This window comes from Schistocerca americana, chromosome 10 (genome assembly GCF_021461395.2).
Source record: "Schistocerca americana isolate TAMUIC-IGC-003095 chromosome 10, iqSchAmer2.1, whole genome shotgun sequence".
Lineage (NCBI taxonomy): Eukaryota > Metazoa > Arthropoda > Insecta > Orthoptera > Acrididae > Schistocerca > Schistocerca americana.
Window position 1 is genome coordinate 135,077,205 of NC_060128.1, and position 21,526 is coordinate 135,098,730.

Genomic DNA, 21,526 nt, shown 5'->3' on the forward strand with positions numbered 1-21,526 from the left:
TAATATCATCACAAGTCATAATATATATATCAGTTCATGACAAATTGCAAAGTTCCGCCATCTCTCTCCCCACATCCACCACTGCTGGCGGCTCACCTCCAACTGCGCAACGCTACGCGCTGTTCACAGCCAGCTGCCTAACACTACAATGGCGAGTATTACAACAATGCAAAGCAGCCACAGACTGCCCACAGCACAGCCTAGAGGTGGCGTTACTAATAAAAAACCTAAACAGCCTACTTACATAGAGAAAACATAAACAGCCTACTTACATAGCCCCCATGCTCCCCACAAAAAATTTTTACAAATGGTGTTGGGCACTGGCCAATACAGATTTGACAAAAATTTTTCACAATTACAGTAACAAAGATATAAAATGCACACACTTATTGATACAATGTTGGTCAAAAGCTAAAATTGTCTCACAGTCCATAAAGACAGTCCTAATCGTACATTACGGTAATCACAGGTTTTTTTTCACAAAGTCTCATTAGTAAAAGAGATTGCACACAGAAGTAGTGGATTTCCATGCAGTCTTGAAGAAGTAGTGTTGTCCTTCCAACGGAAGGTAATGGGCTGACAGGTAATGGGCCACAATGGAGCAAACCCATAGCAGAGTCATTCGAAGTTTTGAAGAGTATTGGTAGGTAAGTCATCACAGAGCAGACCCACTGTAGTCCTGGTAGAGATTACGGTATTGGTGGGTCATCAAAGATGCAGACCCACTGTAGTCCTTGTAGAGACGGCCAGCAGCCATCTGTTGCGACTGTGCAGGTGCACAATCACCATCGAAGAGTCTTGCAGAGAATATAGCAAGTCCATAAACCACCACTTGTGCACTCACAAAGTTTTTGGAATTGTCCTTAGAACCAGCAATGCTGTTATCCAGTCCCTTGCAGAATTATTAACACACGTGCAAACACTAACAGTCCCTACTTCTCACATATTGTCCATATACTATGACCAACAGAAACGTGTGCAGTGAAATGTAACTTAATTGGAAGAACTGGTAACAATTACAATTTGATAACATAAAAATACAATAACAAAGGTACAAAATACATCATTAAAAACATAATAATATAGATAACATTTGTAGTACAGGCTTGACATACATCAGTGTTACAAAAATAGTGACATAAGTACATACATAAAATAATGAGAATAGTTTTCGAAACATTAATTTCACACATGAACATTGAAACAGAACAGAATTGTAAACAACTTTACAAAGAAAATAACATATTATTAATGCAACTTATATTTGAGGATAACAGTATTCCTCCTCATAGTGAATATAGCTTAGTATTAGAAGAGAAAAAAAATTCTATGAAACAGTACACAGAGACAGGAAGAAAACAAATACTCAAGGGTACACAAACACATAGTGGGATAACACCAATAGGAAAGGACAGGGTTCGTTTTCAGTGTAACATGTGGTACTGCAGTCCAACCCAAAACTTCATATATCTTTCCTCTTATTTCAACATTTGTTTCCACCAAAAAAATCCTATCCCAGCATGCTTTCTGTATTTATATGTTCACATATTTCTTACCTCATTATTTATTTCCAAGAAAATCCTACCTAAACCTGTTGTCCCTAAACCCTACTTTTTTGGTTCATATTCTCTTTCAAAACACTTTTTCCTTTTTTTTTTTTTTTGGCCAAACCATTTTCTTACAGCTTCTCAATGCATTTCTTCCAATTCATCACAACTCGTTCTCTCATATAGCCTACCCCATCTTAAGCTAACTTAAATCTGCTGAGCTCAGATATTAAACTAAGGGACGAGGCAATGCAGCAGCACAAAACAAATTATCACAAACAGCAATGACAAAAAAATGCCAATTTGCAAAGCAAGCAGCAGCAAATCTAAATTAACAGATAAAATGCAAAATTACAACTAATATGAGCCAATGTGCAGCAACATGAAAAATCAATGAGTAGTAAAATTGGCTTAGCAGAGTAACACAAATTAAAGTTCAGTAGCACTATGCCTGGCAAACAGCAGCAGCAAATATAAAAAATATAAAACTTATATCTATACATGACAAAGCTCAAGCAGAAAAAATAGTACACTAAAGATAACAATGCAGATAAGGCAAATGTATAATCACATCTTAATGTCTAAGTAATTAAAGTGGTGCACCACAAGAAGTTATTCTACCAAAAAGTTACCAATTACTTGAAAAGAAAATTATGAATGCAGTTACTAGTTCCTTCTTATTGTTCTTTCCTTTCCAAGTGCTCCTTTTTTAAAGAATGTGGATCATAAAATAATTATTTAATAGATCTGTTGACAGAAAGTGTTCACATTAGCAAATGCATTTTATTTTATAAAAGCAATGCTGCAACACAGCTGGAAAACAAATGTCAAATGAAATAAGCAACTACGAAAAGCAAAGCATAAAAATATCATTCAGTAGTCATGTGACATTTCATAAGTTAGTAGAAATTCTCTCAACTCTCGTAGAAAGACGCTTGTCGTAATCAGGTCTGCAGATGTACGAATATTTCCCATCAATTCATAAGCATTTCAGTAATTAGCACAAAGTGCGAGTAATCATATGTTTTCAAGTAACGAGGGTGTCACATTAGCGATGAAAGGCACACCCTAATGGCTTGTTCTCCAGGTGTTTGACACGTCCCACGTCCCCTTTTTTTTTCTACCTGTGCCGCTGAAAAGGGCTCGCAATAATGGCTTTTTTCTCCAGGCGTCTGACACAGCTGGGTGCCCGCGACGCATTACGTGCAGGTGGTCACTTAACTTTCGTACGGAAATATTTACGACAGCAGTTTCCGCTACCGTGGCAGTCATATAAAAATATTTCACAGGTCAAGAATTAGCGTTGCAAATCTGTAGAAACAAAATGCTATTGATATAACAGTGTCCAAAAAATGTTCAGTGGCATTGTGATACATTCACACATGATTCACACATGTCATAACTCTTAAAGTACGATTCTTGGTTTCCAACATCCTTTTTCACAAGTCAAGAGTCCCTACCCACTATTCATTACTCCTTACCTTATTACACATATACGTATCCATCGACACTCGTCAATATTTCGTCATTATAAATATGAAGCATAATCAAATAACTCATATAGTAGCCTCAGCCTATTAATCGTAAACATACCTCAGCAGCATAATACACATCGTCGTCGTAAAAATAACATCATAACACCTCAGTCAAATCTCAAAATCGTCGTAGCTTCCTCCAATAATTAAAAAAATTCTCTGCTCATGTCAAAAGTGTCATCTGCCTCAAACGTACTTTAAAAATCATAATCCCTTTACCAAATACATCATTCAAAGCTCTCATAGTATCACAATGGTTCCGAAAAAATATGAACAGTTCACACAGTACAGACAAAATACAATTTCATAACTGTGAAGTAATCCAACTCTGTAAATGCGTAAACATCAGTCACTGATGTAGTAAAAAGAATGTTTGTTTCTCTGTCAAATAATCAGATAGCTGTGTAATTCTGTGTTAGAGAAATATGGTACCGAAGTGTAAAGTTGTATAAGCAAATACCATATTAGCTAGGGTTCCTTGTGCTTGCCAAACACATGGTACACAAAGTAGGCGTGTACCCCCCTGAGGATTAATGTAATTATACCCTCAGGTGTTACAGATTACAGCAATGGAATGAAATGTATCACGAAAAACTTTCTTTGTAATTCAAAAATCTTTAAAAATAAATGTTTTAAGTACAAAATTAATCACTCAAATGCGTGTCTTGTAGCGCTAAATGCGCGTCTTGCTGTAAGATAATTCTGTGGAACTGTCGTAGTTATCGTCCTCTGTAAGCAAAGTTCCGCTAAAGTCAATGTACTTACCTCATGATACACAAAAGTTAAATGCTTTGCGTATAGATATCTTAGTTATTACGCTTATTGCCGTGATGAGGAAAGTACTGTACTGTAACGTATTGTTGTGCTACGAAAAAGGCTGTCTCATTGTTGCTATACCAGAAAAGTTACTACTAAAACATGTTTTAATTTCTTGAATAATGCCGAAAAACTGTGCAGATATAAAACAGATATAGCGCAAAAGCAACATTGTAAATTGTCACTCATTAGTAGCGTCGTGATAAAATCGTGTATCTGTCACATAAACTAATCACTCTGTCGTCTGGTATCTCACAGAAAGTACTTTAAACCCAGAATGTATTTTCAAGTAAACCAAAATGTTGCATTAAAATCTCATTAGCAGTACCAGTATGTGTCCTAAGTATGTAAGCCTGATAGTCGTTACGTAATCGTGCAACTAACAAGCAAGAATGTACAAATACAACACTGTGTCGTCTGTTCACTATAACAATGCATTCGTAATTTCTGTTTAAAAATGTTCCCTAGGTTCTAGACTGGATATTTAACTTCAAACATTGTTGCATGTTGACAGTTTCGTAAGTCTGACAAAGCATACTAGAAATGTGAAGTGAAAAGTTTTATGGCAAAGACAAAGGTAAAAAGCAGATTATCTCTCAACAAACGGTTTTACATGTGAAATGTGGTGTAAACCTTTACTCTTCCTAATACGCAGAGTTTCAACTTCAACGCAATTATCATGTGGTATACGTCGGATTCTGTATGGTCCATTGTAAACTAGAAAGAATTTGTGACTCAAGTGTTTCTTCTTATGTGACAATGAATGAGCTTTAATGAGAACCTTCTGACCAATATACAATTTCTTTGCATTTGCTTTACCGTGTAGTTTTCTCCTTTTGTCTGCTGCAGATTTTATATTTTTAAGAGCCAAATCAATTATGTCTTTGTGTCGAAGTTTACGTGTATTTGGGAAAGGTACAAGCTCTCTGATTCTGTTCGGTGGTTCTTCATTCTTCAGTACAAGAGTAGGTGGTAAAGCAGTGGAATCATGAGGCATTTCATTCAGCACGTTTTGAAATAAGTGTAAATATCTGTCCCAATGCTGATGCTTTGTGTGACAATAAAGCCTGCAAAGCTTATTGATTTCTTTCATAATCCGTTCGGAGGGGTTACAATGTGGTGAGTACAATGAAATAAAAACAGGTTTGATTTTATGGTTGCGAAGCATGCGTGACCAAACAGCAGATCTAAATTGCGGTCCGTTATCTGAAATGACTTTAGCAACGTGGCCAACTTCACGTAAGAAATTTTTAACAAATGCGTTGGATACAGACCGTCCGGTGGCTTTACGTAACGGTGTGAAAGAAACAAATTTTGAAGTAAGTTCAACAGCGACTAGAACGTACGAAAATCCATTGGATGTTCTGACAAGCGGTCCCAAGAGATCAACAGCAGCAAATTCTTTTAATTTAGAAGGAATAATAGGAAACAATGGAGCACGATGTGAGACAGTAGATGGTTTCGCCTTTTGACAAAGTTTACAAATAGATAAGACTCTTCGAATTCTTTTTTCCATATTGTTAAAATAACAAGTCGTTCGAAGAATATGATAACATTTTCGTGGACCAAAATGTGCGTAGCTGAAATGAATGTACCAAATGAGCTTATTAACAAAATCGTCTGGAATGCAAAGTACCCATAGCTTGTCATCAACAGTGCAGCGTTTGAAGAGTATGTTGTTTCTAACCAGGTAATAATGCCGAATCTGTGTGTGTGTCTTTTCATGCCATTTGCTCTTGATGTCTTTCCAAATCGGATCTTTATCTTGTTCATGAGCAATGTCCTTTAAAGATGTGGTGATGAAGTTTTCAAAGGCGACTTTCTGAATGTAAAGAATACTGAAATTTTTCTCGAGGTTGCCTTCTGTGGTACTTTTCTCAAGCCCAGCCGGTGCGCGTGACAGTGCGTCCGCAACAATGTTCTCCTTACCGGGAATGTAGACTATTGTGAAGCGGAATTCTTGCAGAAACAATGCCCAACGTTTTAACCTGTCATGATTTAATTTTGAAGACATAAGAAATTGTAATGCACGATGATCACTGTATACTTTTACGTGCTTACCAGAAAGAAAGAAACGGAATTTGTTAAATGCCCAAACGATAGCTAAAGCTTCTAATTCAGTAACGGAATAATTTTTTTCAGATTTTGTTAGCACTCGGCTAGCAAAAGCAATGGTTTTCTGAACAGTAGTGTCATTTTCTGTGGCTTCTTGAAATAAATGGGCACCAAGACCGACTTTAGAAGAATCCGTGCTAAGGCAGAAATCTTGTGACAGATCTGGATGAGCTAAGATTGGCGCGTGAAGTAACGCTTCTTTCAAAGAATTGAATTCCAACTGTGCTTGTTCGTCCCAGTTCCAAATAGTATTTTTTCCAGTGAGAGAACAAAGTTTTGGTGTAACAAGAATTTGCATATTCAGAAAACGACGGTAAAAATTTACGAGACCTAGAAAACTGCGGACTTGTCTTTTTGTGGATGGAACTGGAATGGCTCTGATTGCTTCTAACTTTTCAGGATCCGGCTGAATGCCTTCAGAAGAAATAATATGTCCCAAAAACTTCACCTTTGTCCTACCGAATTCAGACTTTTCCAAGTTAACTGTAATTCCAGATTCTGCAAAAATACGTAACAAACTGTTGAGGATGCGATTATGTAGTTCCCATGAAGCTTCTGCTATTAGAATATCGTCCACATATAAGGTGATGTGACGTTTTAAGAACTCAGGTAATATCGAATTTAGCCCGCGAATGAATGCTGCTGAAGAAATGTTCAAACCAAAGGGAAGTTTCCGAAACTGATAACAAACGCCGAAACAAAGGAAAGCTGTGTATTTTCTACATTCTGGATGAAGTTCGATCTGATAAAAGCTGGATCTGAGATCAATGGAAGACAACACTTTTACACCATTAAAATTTTGAAGAAGTTCTTCCATCGTCTGCGGCCTGTCTGTTTCAGGAATAATGATAGTATTGATTTGTCTCGAATCTAAGACAAGCCTGATCGATCCATTTTTCTTCTCAACAACATGTAACGGATTGTTGTATGAGCTTACTGCAGGCTCAATAATGCCCTCGTCAAGCATAGATTGTATTTCTGTTCTAACACGGTCCCTATAATGCGCCGGAATTACATATGGTCTAACACAAAATTTAGTATGCTCACGAACACGAAATTGGTATTGAAATCCCTTGATTGTTCCTGTTTTGTGAGTAAAAACTGTGGAATGTTCTTGTAAAATCTCAAAAAGGTCCTGCCTATCAGTGTCATTACAATTCTCAATTGTTTGAATTTTATTCTGAATTAACTTATTAGTGTCAAATGCGCCGTCGATATCATCCCTGTCAGTACTTGCAGAGTGATTGTTAGTGTCTAGTTCCGTAGAAAAGTCCGAACTGTTGTCTAACAGAAGGTAAAGCCGATTAATTTCCTCGTCATGGTTTGAGAGCCAATCTTCAAATTTCAAAGCTACTGACTTACCTTCTTTTTCTAAACTTATTTCAGCATCGTGAAAGCTTAAGATTGCTTTGTATTCATTTAAAAAGTCTACTCCCAGTATAATTTCCGTCGACAATAATGGAACAATGAGAAAGTTCATAGAGAAGCTGTGGCTTTGACAAAAGAATTCTAAATTGGTTTGTTGGCGTACATCTACACCTTTTCCAAAGATTGCACCTTGTAATTTAATCTTACGTAACGGAAGTGTGGGGCAATCGTTCGATTTGTTGCATTTGCTAAAGGCTGTTTCACTGATTACTGAAATGGGACTGCCAGAGTCAAGTACTGCCGTAAATTTTATGTCATTTACAGTAATGTGAATCACAGGATATGCAATGTTGTTATGTTTTATGTCGTGTTCCTGGAGTAAGATGTCCCTAATGTCTTCCATTTTTACGTAATTACTAGCTACGGCAGCTGCGTCGTCAGTTTCATAAGTATGTTTTGTGGCTGCCAGCGGTGTGAGTCATTGCCTATTGTCTCTTTGTTGGCGCGCGTCGTTATTCGGATTTGGAGACCTAACTTCTACAAATTCACCTCCTCGAGAGGGCTCTGCCCTGTTTAAATCCCGCCAGTTCTGATGCAATTCAGGTCTGTCGTTACGATCACATCGTCTGTCGCCATGTCGATAGCTCCTGTAGTTTCTTTCTTGTCGGTTAAGTGGTGGAGAATTTCTCCCTGAATCGTAACTGCGCGCTGGACCGTTGCGTCTAAAGTTATTCTGTCTCCCTTGATAATAATTGTTTTGGTTCCCATATTGTCTGTTTCTCTGATTGTCTCTGTGATAGTCATTACCACGGAGAGGTGATCTTTCCCTGTAATTATTACTACTCTGCCAACGGTTGTCATACGGGTGGTGTCTGTTTTGGTCACGATATGTGTTGTGGGAATAGCCTTGTCGTGTCCAGTTATTATTTCTTTCATCGCGGAATTGCGACTGATGTGATCTGTAATTGTTGTGCTCCTGTGTTCCGCGATTGTCAGTGTCACTTTCCAGTTCTTGTAACAGTCCCTGAAAAGCTTCAATGTCGTCTTTGCAACGTCCTGCCAAAATAATATGTCGTAAATGTTCAGGTAATTTGATTAAGCAAATGCGGATGAGTTCTGAGGGGCTGTATGGGTTTGACAGGTACTGATTCTTGTGCAACATGTCTTCAAAATATTTCACAAGACTGGAGAATTCAGATTGTTCGAAATGTTTCATCATTATGATGCCATGTTTTACGCGGTCTTGTGTGGCTTGAGACCAATATGCTGAGAGGAAGGCATGGTAAAATTCTCCTTCACTGTGGCAATCGTGAATGACCGATCGCATTCTTACAGCTGGTTCATTCTCTAAGTAGCCACACATAAATTCTAATCTGTGCTCCAATGACCAGTTGGGAGGAAAACAATGAGAGAATTGATGAAGCCATGCTTGTGGATGAATGTCGTTGCCAGATTTCTTAAATGTTTTGAATTTACGTGTAGTAATGAACAGCTTATAGTCAAAATCATCATGTCGGCGAGTCGCATATCGGTCATTGTTAGGTCGTGTCGGCCGTTCCATCTCAAAATTCGGTGTACCTTGCCAATTTCTTTCATAATTACCGAAATGCCCTGTGTTATTATTTTGTGGCTTTTGCGTATTTCTAAGTTCCTCTTCCCGTGTTGGAGCGCGAGTGTCTTCTGAAATACGTAATTCTTGTATTACCTGTGTCAGCTGATCTTGTACTTCCCGGATTTCTCTTTGGTGTTGCGTATCAATTTGATTCAGATTTTGTTTCAGTTTCCTAATTTGTTCGCTCTGTTCTGTGTCATTAAAGACTACCGGTTTTGCGTCATTCAGATTATCATCTACCTTCGTAGATAAATTATTTAGCTGATCCGAAAGTTCAACTACTTTCTCTGATAATGAACACATTTCCTCAGTGTGTTTTTCTGAACCAAGTTTCAGAGTGTCCATTTGTGTTGAAATCGTATCTACTGTGTCCTTTAAGTTTTCTTGACTTTTTGCAAGTTGCGTAACCGAATCGGTAGATGCAACTGCGTCAATTTTAGCTTGCAAGGTGTTGTGATTTTCATGAACAATAGTTTGCAGTTCTTTTATGGCTGCTTCGTGATTCTGTAATGTATTTTCATGCCGCGAAAAAATAGGTTGGAAATGCTCACAAATTTGTGTTTTTACGTCATTACAGACTTTTTGACATTTCGATTCGATGTTATGTAACTCAGTAGTTAAATCTTCACGAGTTTGTTCAAGCGTCGTGTCTAACTTTTGAAGCTTTTGCTGTGTTTGTCTCTGATTTTGTTCCATTGTGTCTAACTGTTGCTGTGTTTGTCTCTGATTTTGTTCCATTGTGTCTAACTTTTCAAGCTTTTGTCCCATTTGTTGCATTAATTGTAATAACAATGCACTGGTGTCTGAAACATGTTCCTCAGTGCTTTTCGGCAGTGAATTTGCACCGGCAACATTCACAGTTTGACAAGCGGAAAATGTGTCTTGACTCCTTTGAGAAAACGGTGAGGACGCAAAACCTGAATCTACAGTATTTGCGAGATCGTGTCGTGTCATTTCGGCTTCCTGAGGCGAGCTATTGCCGACCGGTCGATCGATAATGCTTCCCTCTTCACTAATTGTTTCACTGTCCACGCCATTGTTTGACGCCCGCTCCATTTCCCTGTGCACAGTTACCAAATTACTACTTTGAACATTAGTAAATTCATTACTCGGCGGCGCTGATAAGCTACGCTCGTCATCACTATTATTTCTCAGTTTAGTTTGGAGCCTAGTGTTACGTTTTTCACACGCCATTATTGTCACAGTATTTCACACGACAACACAGAAAAACACAATTTGAAGATCAAAAATAAGAGAACACATTAACATAGCACTGAAAATAATATCTAGTTAATTGCAAGCGCAGCTGCGAAATACTTGGTGCAAATCTACATGCATGCCACAACTGTTTTACTATACAACAATGAAAGACTGCAACTACAAAGGAAATTCTCTCTACAATTACGCGCTAGCAATAAACAAAAGCTACACTAAATACACAAACTACAAGAAAAAATCAGAAGATTCCAGTGAGGTATCCTAGGCTAAGGGTCGACATATGAAACGTCCCCTTTCAACAATTCTTACAAGACTGTCCTTAACCTGACACACAATACTTTGTTAGCGCAACGCAATCTGACTTTCAAAATTCCCTACAAAAGAATGGCTCTGACTAACATTAAACTATACCTTTCACAAATCACTTACCTCACAAAAATCTTCGCTGCTCAAGCTACTGCAATACAGCAAGCGCCACTACTGCCAGCTAAATAAAAGATTCAAACTACTAAAGGCACTAACTACTGATAGGGATAGTTAGCAAATGAAAGATATTAATAGAGAACAAACAATGTATTTACCTTAATATCATCACAAGTCATAATATATATATCAGTTCATGACAAATTGCAAAGTTCCGCCATCTCTCTCCCCACATCCACCACTGCTGGCGGCTCACCTCCAACTGCGCAACGCTACGCGCTGTTCACAGCCAGCTGCCTAACACTACAATGGCGAGTATTACAACAATGCAAAGCAGCCACAGACTGCCCACAGCACAGCCTAGAGGTGGCGTTACTAATAAAAAACCTAAACAGCCTACTTACATAGAGAAAACATAAACAGCCTACTTACAGCATCTCAGATGTACAAAACAGGTTGAGCGTCAAGTTACCTGTGGGCCAAACAAACTATTGTCTGTGGTATTTTCCACAAATAGTGCTGGTAAAATTCGGGAGTGCGAGTTTTACTGTTTCATATCAATAGTTTGGACGAGATGAGAATAGAAGCTTTCGAAATGTGGTGCTACAGTAGAATGCTGAAGATTAGATGGCTAGATAACGTAACTAATGAGGAGCTACTGAATAGAACTGGGGAGAAGAGGTACAACATGAGTAGGAGGATAGATCGGTTAGTGGGACACATTCTGAGGCATCAAGGGATCACCAATTTAGTATTGGAGGGAAGCGTGGAGCGTAAAAATCGTAGAGGGAGACCAAGGGATGAATACACTAAACAAATTCAGAAGGATGTAGGTTGCAGTAGTTACTCGGAGATGATGAAGCTTGCATAGGATAGAATAGCATGGAGGGCTGCATCTAACCAGTCTCTGGACTGAAGACCACAACAACAACAACAACAACAACAACAATAGGACAGCTTCATGGAGCGGAAAATGTAAAGAACTAATGCTGTTGTAGTAATGCTGAATCAGAGATCTCTAAAACGAAGTGGTAACATTTCTTTTAGGCTGAAGATGGTTGTGATGTCTTCTAACGAAATTCCGTTCCTATGGAATATCGCCTCAGTTGAGTGACTGGATTCGCGATTACCTGTCAGAAATGCAACTGACGGAAAGTCATCGAGGAAAACAGAAGTAATATCCGGCGTTCCTCAAGAAGGTGCTATTAGCCCTCTATTGTTCCTGATCTATATTAACGACGTAGGAGACAATTTGAGTAGCCCTCTTATATTATTTGCAAATGATGCTGTCATTTACCGTCTTGTAAACTCGTCAGATGACCAAAACAAATTGCAAAATGATTTAGATAAGATATCTGTATGGTGCGAAAAATGCCAACTGACCCCGAATAAAGAAAAGAGTGAAGTTATTCACATGATTACTAAAAGAAATCCGCTAAATTTCAATTACGCAATAAGTCACACATATCTGAAGGCTGTAATTCAACTAAATACTTAGGGATTACAATTACAAATGACCTAAATTGGAACGATCACATAGGTAATGTTGTGTGTAGAGCAAATCAAAGACTGCGATTCATTGCCAGAAAACTTAGACGGTGCAACAGATTTACTAAAGAGACTGTTTACACCACGCTTGTCCGCACTATCCTGGAGTATTGCTATGCGGTGTGGGATCCACATCAGATGGGACTAATGGCTCTGAGCGCTATGCGACTTAACTTCTGAGGTCATGAGTCGCATAGAACTTAGAACTAATGAAACCTAACTAAGGACATCACATACATCCATGCCCGAGGCAGGATTCTAACCTGCGACCGGAGCGGTCGCTCGGTTCCAGACTGTAGCGCCTAGAACCGCTCGGCCACTCCGGCCGGCTCAGTTCGGACTGATAGATGACAACAAAAAGTTCAAAGAAAGGGGGCTCGTTTTGTATTATCGCGAAATAGGGGAAATAGTGCCACAGACATGATACGTGAAGTGGAAATCATTGAAACATAGGCGATTTTCGTTGGGACGGGACCTTCCCATGAAATTTCAATCACCACTTTCCTCCTCCGATTGCGATAATACTGTGTTGGTACCCACCTACATAGGGAGAAATGATCATCACGATAAAATTGGAGAAATCAGGGTTCACACAGAATAATTTAGGTGCTGTTTTTCCCTCGCGCTGTTCGAGAGCGGAACGGTAGAGAGACAGCACGAAGGTGGTTCGTTGAACCCTCTGCCAGGCACTTAATTGTGAATAGCAGAGTAACCACGTAGATGTAGACGTAGATGCACGTAGACGTAAATGCATAACGTTATAATGTCCACCAGACACTATAGTTGTTGGAGTATACAATATTCGATCCTAACGACACACTGGAACAAAGAACTGACACTGGCAGTCGTGTTGCCACTCTCGCCTCCACCCGTTGTTGTGGCGGACGAGTCCAGAGACTGGTCTGAGGTCGGTTCAAAGAGCGCAACTCTCGTTCATTTGCCGTTCTTTTTAGGCTTCTGTACCTTCATCAGTAGAAAAGGAACCTTTGTAGGATCACTTGTTGCCGGCCTGTGTTGCCGAGCGGTTCTAGGCGGTTCAGTTTGGAACCGCGAGACCCCTACGGTCGCAGGTCCGAATGCTGCCTCGGGCATGGATGTGTGTGATGCCCTTAGGTTAGTTATGTTGAAGTAGTATTAAGTTCTAGGAAACTGATGACCTCGGATGTTACAGGGTGTTTCAAAAATGACCGGTATATTTGAAACGGCAATAAAAACTAAACGAGCAGTGATAGAAATACACCGTTTGTTGCAATATGCTTAGGACAACAGTACATTTTCAGGCGGACAAACTTTCGAAATTACAGTAGTTACCATTTTCATCAACAGGTGGCGCTGCAAGTGATGTGAACGATATAGAAGACAACGCAGTCTGTGGGTGCGCCATTCTGTACGTCGTCTTTCTGCTGTAAGCGTGTGCTGTTCACAACGTGCAAGTGTGCTGTAGACAACATGGTTTATTCCTTAGAACAGAGGATTTTTCTGGTGTTGGAATTCCACTGCCTAGAACACAGTGTTGTTGCAACAAGACGAAGTTTTCAACGGAGGTTTAATGTAACCAAAGGACCGAAAAGCGATACAATAAAGGATCTGTTTGAAAAATTTCAACGGACTGGGAACGTGACGGATGAACGTGCTGGAAAGGTAGGGCGACCGCGTACGGCAACCACAGAGGGCAACGCGCAGCTAGTGCAGCAGGTGATCCAACAGCGGCCTCGGGTTTCCGTTCGCCGTGTTGCAGCTGCGGTCCAAATGACGCCAACGTCCACGTATCGTCTCATGCGCCAGAGTTTACACCTCTATCCGTACAAAATTCAAACGCGGCAACCCCTCAGCGCCGCTACCATTGCTGCACGAGAGACATTCGCTAACGATATAGTGCACAGGATTGATGACGGCGATATGCATGTGGGCAGCGTTTGGTTTACTGACAAAGCTTATTTTTACCTGGACGGCTTCGTCAATAAACAGAACTGGCGCATATGGGGAACCGAAAAGCCCCATGTTGCAGTCCCATCGTCCCTGCATCCTCAAAAAGCACTGGTCTGGGCCGCCATTTCTTCCAAAGGAATCATTGGCCCATTTTTCAGATCCGAAACGATTACTGCATCACGCTATCTGGACATTCTTCGTGAATTTGTGGCGGTACAAACTGCCTTAGACGACACTGCGAACACCTCGTGGTTTATGCAAGATGGTGCCCGGCCACATCGCACGGCCTACGTCTTTAATTTCCTGAATGAATATTTCGATGATCGTGTGATTCCTTTGGGCTATCCGAAACATATAGGAGGCGGCGTGGATTGGCCTCCCTATTCGCCAGACATGAACCCCTGTGACTTCTTTCTGTGGGGACACTTGAAAGACCAGGTGTACCGCCAGAATCCAGAAACAATTGAACAGCTGAAGCAGTACATCTCATCTGCATGTGATGCCATTCCGCCAGCCACGTTGTCAAAGGTTTCGGGTAATTTCATTCAGAGACTACGCCATATTATTGCTACGCATGGTGGATATGTGGAAAATATCGTACTATAGAGTTTCCCAGACCGCAGCGCCATCTGTTGTTGAAAATTGTAACTACTGTAATTTCGAAAGTTTGTCTGCCTGAAAATGTACTGTTGTCCCAAGCATATTGCAACAAACGGTGTATTTCTATCGCTGCTCGTTTAGTTTTTATTGCCGTTTCAAATATACCGGTCATTTTTGAAACACCCTGTAAGTCCCGTAGTGCTCAGAGCCATTTTTTGATCACTTGTTTTCCTTCCATCTGTCTGTCTTCCCGACTGTAAAACCCCCCTTTTCCTCGCCACGGTAGACGTACCAAGTCGAAATTTATGTCACATGCTAAGATCTAAACTCTCTTGTCTATGTAAGAAAAGGGAATCTTCCAAGTCAATGCAGTCACAAGATAAGGCCATTTGTGTCACATATTTTCATACTTGCAAACTAACACAATGAAACCTTCATGGTACTTCCCGTTGATCTAAAAACTTAAAATTTGGTAAGAAGCATGGTTTCAGTGCACAATCCGAAAACTGTGGATTTGTAATTACATGGTGTGAAAAAAAATCTTTTTTGTTATTTGTTGTTCGACTTCATACCTGATATTAAGACACTGTCGAACGTTTTGGAATCCCTGCGACCGATTTCTTGCCAGTGTGAATGTCGGTAACGCAAAAATCGTCGAGATCCACTATTAATTGTTTGTGTAGATAATTTATACGGAACCAGCAGTGTGTGAGTCCTGCCCGCATGTAGTGCCATTTATTTTTATTTTCGATCGTCAGTCTTCCGACTACTTTCGTGTAGTCCACAATCTTCGCCCATCTATCGCTAATCTTTCCATCTCTATGTAATTGTTACACGTTATACCATCTATAACATATTTTGGAGATTCTGAGCTTCGTGCATCCCACTCCTTTCTTCTTCTACTGCTCCTTCCAGCAACAACTGTTCCTGGAAGCTGTAGCAAATATCCCATTAACTACCTACGTGTAACAATTAATGGGGGTATGAAATAAAATGATCACAAATGGTCAGTTATATTTGTCAGGCTTCTGTTCATTGGTGGGACATCGAGGAAATATCTTAGACTTGCAAAGGCGACTGCTTAGTAACTCACAACACGAGACCTGCCGTAGAGTATTGCTAAAGTAAGCGAAGGCCCCACAAAATAGTATTAACAAGCGATTTTCAACATATATACAAAGGTAATCTGCACTGTCGGTCACACGTTCGTTTCTCCAAACACTGAAAAGATCTGAAATTGTACACAGCGCAGGCCGGGGTGGCCGAGCGGTTCTAGGCGCTTCAGTCCGGAGCCGCGCGACTGCTACGGTCGCAGTTTCGAATCCTGCCTCGGGCATGGATGTGTGTGATGTCCTTAGGTTAGTTAGGTTTAAGTATTCCAAGTTCTAGGGGACTGATGACCTCAGAAGTTAAGTCCCATAGTGCTCAGAGCTATTTTTTTTTGCTGGTACACAGCTGAAGTTTCAAGGATCAGTATTAATTGAGTAATTTAGTGATATATTAAAGTTGTGTACGAGCTCTACTTTGAGTTTAAATTATCATGGAATCCTCTTGGGTAAAATATTCTGGATGTAAAACACTCCCCCATTCGCATTCCCAAGTGGGGACTACTCAGGAGGATTTGTCATCAGGAAATTAAAACTGACAACGGAATTTTAGATACATGAATCTGCTACGTAGGTAAAGAAAATTTAAAAGAACAGTTTGAAGTTAAATATAGTGGGTATTAGTGAAGTTCGGTGGGAGGACGAACGGGACTTTCGGTCAGCTGTGTACATAATTACAGATACAAAATCAAACAGAGGTAATGCAGGAGTAGGCCTTATAATGAATAAGAAAATGCTAATGCAGGTAAGCTACTACGAACAGCATAGTAACGCTTTAGTGTAGCCACGACAGGAAGCCAACAACACCGCAGTAGCACAATATTGTATGCCAGCTAGCTCCACAGATGGTGAAGAGATTAACAGAATATACGACGAGATAAAAGAAACTATTCAGGTAGTTAAGGAAGAGAAATACTTAATTGTGACGGACGACTAGAATTCGATAGTAGAAACAGCAAGAGAAAGAAAAATTATACTAATTATCGTGAAAGACGTCGAAGACAACTGGAGACACCAGAAAGCTCAAATGATTCAAATGGTTCTGAGCACTATGGGACTTAACTTCTGAAGTAATCAGTCCCCTAGAACTTAGAAATACTTAAACCTAAATAACCTAAGGACATCAGACACATCCATACCCTAGGCAGAATTCGAACTTGCGACTGTAGCGGTCGCGCAGTTCCAGACTGTAGCGCCTAGAACCGCTCGGCCATCCCGGCCGGCACACCAGAACGTTTCAGATTGATTACACAATGGTAAGACACAGATTTCAGAACCAGATTTTAAACAGTAAAACACTTACAGGCGCATGTGTGAAGTCTGACCATAATTTCTTTTCGAGGAACATTATTGAGAAAATATAGAGAACCGGCATTTGAAGCTACGATTCTACTTCCGCCAACACACATTTCGCGTAACGACCACGAAGATAACATACGAGAAGGCATGTACACATTCGTTTTACCCTTGCTCTATTGTCGAGTGGAGCAGGAAAGGAAATGACAAATAGTGGTACTGGGTACCCCATGCCACGCATCGTATGGTGGCTTGCGGAATATCTGTCTAGATGTAGATGTAGATTCCAACTCAAGAAGTCGCAAATAGTTAGGAATCTGAGGAGACTATACCTGGATAAGTTGAAAGAACTAGAGGTTGCTGGGAGCTTGAGAGGGAGCATTAGTCAAAGATTGACTAAAACACGGTAAAGGAATACAGGAGAAGACGAATGTGTTGCTTAGAGACGAAATATTGAAGACAGCAGAGGACTAAATAAGTAAGACAAGGCCTAGCAGAAGTGCTTATCACAGGCAATATTGAATTTAATCGACGAAAAGAGAAAATATAAAAATGCAGCAAACTGAGTGGGCGATAGGGAATACAAACATCTAAAAAATGAGATCCTCGGAAAGTGCGAAATGGCAAAGTAGGAATGGGTCTAAGATAAATGTAAGGACACTGAAGCATATATAGTTAGCTGGAAGATAAGTACAGCCTTTAATAAAATTTAAAAAAAAATTAGGAGGAAAGCAGCTGTGTGAATATCAAGAGCTCGGATGGAAAGCCAGTACTAAGAAAATAAGCCGAAAGGTGAAAGGAGTACATCGAAGGACTATAAAAGGGAAACGAACTTGAAGGCAATCCTGTAGAAAGGGAAAAGGACTTAATTGAAGAAGAGATGAGAGATATGATACTCCGAGAAAAACTTCACAGAGCACTGAAGGACCTAGGTCGAAGCAGGGACGCTGGAGCAATCGACATTCCCACAGAACTATTGATATCCTTGGGTGAGCCAGTCGCGAGAAAACTATCCACTTGATGTGCACTACCAATACGACAGACTTCAAGAAGATTGTAATAACTCCAGTTGCAAAGAAAGCAGGTAATGACAGGTGTCAATATTATCGAAATATCAGTGTAATAAGTCATGGCTGCAAAATCCTAGCGCGAACTATTTACAGAGGAACGGAAAAGGTGGCAGAAGCCGATCTCTGAGAAGGTTTGCATTCCGGAAAAATAGTCTTCCTACGACTTACACTAGAATATATGCTAAGAATAGGCAAAACTACGCTTATAGCTTTCGTAGATTTGGAGAACGCTTTTGACAATGTCGACTGGAAAACACTATTAGAAATTTTATAGGTAGCAGGAGTAAAATTCAAGGAGTGAAAGATTGTTTACGACTTGTCCAGACATCAGACGACAGTTATGAGAGTAGAGGGGCGTGAAACGGAAGCACTGGTTGAAAAGGAAGTGCCACAGTTAGTATCCTGTCACAGATGTTGCCCAGTCGGTATACTGAGGAAGCAGTAAACGAAATCAGAGGTAAATTGGAGGAGGAGTTAAAGTTCAAGGATAAGATATAATACCGGTGAAGTTTGACATTGATGATATAATTCTATCAGAGGCAGCAAGGGAGTTGAAAGAACAGTTCAACAAAACGGACATTGTCTTAAAAGGAGGATATAAGAAGAAAATTAACAAAAGCAAAACGAGGGTAATGGAATCAGCTGATGCTAAGGCAGCTAGATTAGGAAACAAGACACCAAAGGTGTTGCTATTTATGCAGAAAAACAGCTAATTATAGCTGCAGTAGAGAGAACATAAAATGCGGACTAGCAATGGCAAGAAAAGCGTCTCTGAACACGAGAAATTTACTAACGTCGAATACAGATTTAAATGTTATTAAGTCTTTTCTGAAGATATCTGAGAGGAGTATAACCATGTACGGAAGGGAAACGGACGATAAACAGTTTGACAAGAAGAGAATACAAGCTTTTGAAATGTGGTGCTACAGAAGAATGCTGGAGCTTAGGTTGGTAGATCACGTAACTAATTGGGATGTACTGAAGAGAATTCTGCAGGAAAGAAATTTGTGGCACAACCTGACAAGAACAAAGAACCGATAAAGAGAACACATTCTGGGGCATCAAGGGATCACCAATTTAGTGCTGAAGGGAAGTGTGGGGCGTAAAAATCCTAGAGGAAGACCATGAGATGAATGCAGTAAACAGATTCGGAAGGATGTAGTTGCAGTAGCTATTTTTTGACTGTAGAAATCATTTCGTTCACTATTGCAATTTCAGCCTTTGGACTATTTTCGAGTCGTACTGCAAAAGCTAAAATAATATAAAAATGAAGCATGGAGGGCACTCGTATACACAGAACTATACAAACGTGTCATGTAGACAGCAGTACATTACAAAAATGGTGAACAGAATACATCACTTACATAAAATCGACATGTATATACGTCATCATCAAAAATAAGCCTTTTCACTGTAGAAATACAGTAACAATAGACGAATGCGAAGCTCTGTACGTCGTGAAATTATGTAAATTTCGTGTAATGTTACCAATGTTAGCATCATTCACGTAAATCGTTACAAATCGATGGTCTAGCACACTGTTTACACGTAAACTAAGGCCGTTGAGTCGAAAATACATTCAAAAATCAAGACTGCCTGTGCACTCATCAGAGACAGTACATTTCAGCGTTTACAGTTGTAAGTCTCATATCATAACATCTTTTTACGTCAGTTTGCAACACACATATTTCTTGGTTGTTACAGTCGTAAGAGGCCAGGGTAGGAAAATCTATTTGTGATGGAGCAGTGTAAAAATACATACGTTATCGGTTGTAATGGTCTAACACTAGCTTGGGTATTCATACAAAACATGGCAACCGCAATCTTACATATTACTTTGTTTGGTATGCTTTGCAACTAGTGGAAAAAACGTAGAAGGCGCATTATGTGCGCCAATGATACAGCCAACAGCCATGATACATGAAATTTGGTTAATACATCACAAGACGCTACAGGATGTGACTTCTTCCATAGCTGTAATGTGGGAAATGTAGGTAAGTTTAGGTAAAAGCATATAATAATAAATTCGAAGGGCTGAAAACGCTTTCGATAAAAGTGTAAAAAAGTGATTATGCAATAATATTATGCACTGCTAAAATAGATTAGACGCGGCAAGACATACTCTCGAGATAAAACGAAATGTAGGGGATAAAATCAATTTACAAAAATAAAATGTATGGGAGTGCACTTGATCCGCACTTGTTGTCATGTATAAAACTTGCAGTACTACATTATTCATCGGGAGCACTGATAAAAAAATTTTACACAGCTTTTTGAACAGCTGATAAAATACATCACTTAAGAGCTTCTAAAAACAAATAAAATAAAGATGAAAATAAAAAGTAGTAACGCATGTGATTCTTCCATGTTACCAAATAAAAATGTCGTAAGCAACATGCATATTATGCATACATACATTATGCGTACACACATTTCTGTATGATACGAAGTTTACAACTGTTATTGCTGGAATGTACTGTCTCTGATTACTGCGCGAGCGAGCAGTCTTGACCTATGAAAGTATTTTGGCGCCAACGGTCTTAGTTTACTTGTAAACAGTGTGCTAGAACATCGATTTGCAACGATTTACATCAATGATGTTAACAATGGTAGCATTTGAATTAATTTACATCATTTCACCACGTACATAGCTTTGCACTCGTCTGATGTTACTGTATTTCTACTGTGAAAGGGCCTATTTTTGCGCTGACATGTATACATGTCGGGGAATTTAAAGGTCTGCGGTGAGCTGTAGCGAAATGTAAGTGATGTATTATGACCACCACTTTTGTGTTGTACAATTGTCAATATCACATATTTGTGTAGTTCTGTACGCATTAGTACACTCTGTGTTTCATTTTAGGACTGTCTTTAATTTTTGTAGTACCACTTGAAAAGGGCTCACAAGTCCGAAACTGCAGTAGTGAAATAAACGACGAAAATGATGTCTTTTAAGAAATTCTATAACTCTGGGAACCTCAATCACGAGAAGCTAACTACTACTAAAATGCCCCATGCCTCACTTCTGTAGGAACCATCATGAGTTAAATAGAATAAATACTGTGTTTACAGAGACATTTTAGCAGTTATCCTTGTCACAAAACATACTTGAATGAAATGGTAGGACATCCTAGAACGTGCTACAACGGGAAGTAACCTCTGCCATGCCGTTAGTAATACTTAGTAACACACAACTGAAGATGGTGACACTAATGTAGTTGCGTCAGGTTATCACACTAGTGCGTGGTCTCATAGAGGTTATACCATATATTTAGATGACTCTCCATCCAGCATCACACATTGCAGCTCAGACCAACAGGATTATTGACTGTCAAACTATGAA

General features: G+C 39.6%; 1 protein-coding gene across 1 annotated transcript in view; it reads right to left on the bottom strand.

Moving 5' to 3' along the window:
- The window catches only part of LOC124552300 (platelet glycoprotein V-like), a 104,408-nt gene that overhangs the window by 44,743 nt on the left and 38,139 nt on the right, over window positions 1-21,526 (bottom strand). The window lies entirely within an intron of this gene.